At 48.5% G+C, this 2,500-nt stretch overlaps 2 non-coding genes across 2 annotated transcripts in view; both read right to left on the bottom strand.

The window, feature by feature from the left end:
* Positions 1–505: 505 nt before the first annotated feature.
* LOC113507772 lies at positions 506–662 on the bottom strand. The gene has a single exon (XR_003401914.1). It is a non-coding gene; the product is annotated as a 5.8S ribosomal RNA (ribosomal RNA).
* Positions 663–1,081: 419 nt separating this feature from the next.
* Positions 1,082–2,500, bottom strand: part of LOC113507760 — a 1,904-nt gene continuing 485 nt past the window's right edge. Inside the window, exon 1 of the ribosomal RNA XR_003401902.1 lies at positions 1,082–2,500. This exon is cut by the window's right edge and continues 485 nt beyond it. This is a non-coding gene — a ribosomal RNA (small subunit ribosomal RNA).

Genomic DNA, 2,500 nt, shown 5'->3' with positions numbered 1-2,500 from the left:
ATTAGATTCTTATGAACGACTACGGCGTCGATGCGCTCTTCGGACGTCGAGTCCGCCTACTAGTATCTCGAACGATATACGGACATGTGTTTATGTCGAACACGTAGACATTGTATACTAGGACCTTGAGCACCTCGACCCCCTCTGGTTAGTTAGACCGACCGAAGGGTCGCGATCGCGCAGACGCATCTCGACGAGACGTCGAGACGCATGATACGCTTACTCGCGATCATTGTACGTCCGTCGCGTAAAACGCAAATACACGTCGTTAAATGTGCAAGAGCGTCAGACACGTCGTTCGACAAATGTCCTATCTATCGTATAGAGCGTTATTTTTGAACGGACCGTCGGTAACAACGTTCAACCCGAAAGAGCGAAGCGTAAACAGCGACGACACTTATCAAGCGAAACGGACCGACGGATGGCCGTCAAATGCGCTTCTGGATCGTATCGTATAGGGATACGAGATCATAATGCGCAATGTGGCATGTTTACTTTATACAGCCGGCCCTCAGACAGGAGTGGTCCTGGATGTGTCTCCACGGACCGCAATGTGCGTTCGAAATGTCGATGTTCAAATGTGTCCTGCAGTTCACACTATGACGCGCAGTTAACTGCGTTCTTCATCGACCCGCGAGCCAAGTGATCCACCGTCCAGGGTAATAGTTTTACAAAATTATTACCCATGTTACGATAAATAAAGAATTTTTTTTTTTTAATATATCTAAAAAAAAAAAAAAAAAAACATTTACCCCCGTCGCGGAACACCGCGTAATCTGCAACGAGAGAGAGTGAACGTTAACGAACGCGTATCCACCTAAAGCTTATATGTTTCTCACGGTTTGCGGATTTTATGTTAAACCGTATCGTAACGAAGCATAAAACTCTCGATTGTACGCGACGCGAGACGAACGACCGGCGCGCCCGGACAGTTAAGCCATGGAACGCCTGTCGGTTCGGTCTCTTTTTAAAAGTTCATCGATACGATTGGATAAAAGTGTCGACGAACGTTTTAAGTATTTGGAGAACATTAATGTGACATCGTTTCGCGTACGCAGTGCACGTTAAAACGGTACATCGTTAATGATCCTTCCGCAGGTTCCCCTACGGAAACCTTGTTACGACTTTTACTTCCTCTAAATGATCAAGTTTGGTCAACTTCCCAGCAACGCCGACGGCCGTGAAGCCACCGCGTGTCGGTCCGAAGACCTCACTAAATCATTCAATCGGTAGTAGCGACGGGCGGTGTGTACAAAGGGCAGGGACGTAATCAACGCGAGCTTATGACTCGCGCTTACTAGGAATTCCTCGTTTATGGGGGATAATTGCAAACCCCAATCCCCAGCACGAAGGAGTTTCAGCGGGTTGCCCGGGCCTCTAGGCCAGGGAGAACATGCTGATTCCTTCAGTGTAGCGCGCGTGCGGCCCAGGACATCTAAGGGCATCACAGACCTGTTATTGCTCAATCTCGTGCGGCTCGAAGCCGCCGGTCCCTCTAAGAAGAATTTTAATACGTCGCCAGTGAGTTGCGTGACGCGTAGCCACGCACACCTAAATGACGACGCCTATTTAGCAGGCTAGAGTCTCGTTCGTTACCGGAATTAACCAGACAAATCGCTCCACCAACTAAGAACGGCCATGCACCACCACCCACCGAATCAAGAAAGAGCTGTTAATCTGTCAATCCTTCCGGTGTCCGGGCCTGGTGAGATTTCCCGTGTTGAGTCAAATTAAGCCGCAGGCTCCACTCCTGGTGGTGCCCTTCCGTCAATTCCTTTAAGTTTCAGCTTTGCAACCATACTCCCCCCGGAGTCCAAAATCTTTGGTTTCCCGGAAGCTGCCCGCCGAGCCATTGTAGTAACGTCGGCGGATCGCTAGATGACATATTTACGGTTAGAACTAGGGCGGTATCTAATCGCCTTCGAACCTCTAACTTTCGTTCTTGATTGATGAAAACACCTTTGGCAAATGCTTTCGCTGATGTTCGTCTTGCGACGATCCAAGAATTTCACCTCTAACGTCGCAATACGAATGCCCCCAGTTATCCCTATTAATCATTACCTCGGAGTTCTGAAAACCAACAAAATAGAACCGAGATCATATTCTATTATTCCATGCACGAAATATTCAAGCAGCATTTTGAGCCCGCTTTGAGCACTCTAATTTGTTCAAAGTAAAATTGTCGGCCCACCTCGACACTCACCGAAGAGCACCGCGATAGGATTTTGATATTGAACCGGCGTATTACCGCCGGCTCACCGACGATATGCTCCGCAGACGTGTCAGTATCACCGCGGATGCGGTGCACCGACAGCGCGGCGCACAAATGCAACTACGAGCTTTTTAACCGCAACAATTTTAGTATACGCTATTGGAGCTGGAATTACCGCGGCTGCTGGCACCAGACTTGCCCTCCAATTGTTCCTCGTTAAAATATTTAAAGTGTACTCATTCCGATTACGAGGCCTCGTAAGAGTCCCGTATCGTTATTTTTCGTCAC

This window comes from Trichoplusia ni, unplaced genomic scaffold (assembly GCF_003590095.1).
Source record: "Trichoplusia ni isolate ovarian cell line Hi5 unplaced genomic scaffold, tn1 tig00003137, whole genome shotgun sequence".
NCBI classification, from domain to species: Eukaryota; Metazoa; Arthropoda; class Insecta; order Lepidoptera; family Noctuidae; genus Trichoplusia; species Trichoplusia ni.
Note: the sequence above shows the minus strand (reverse complement) of the source record. Positions and strands in the feature narration are given on the sequence as shown.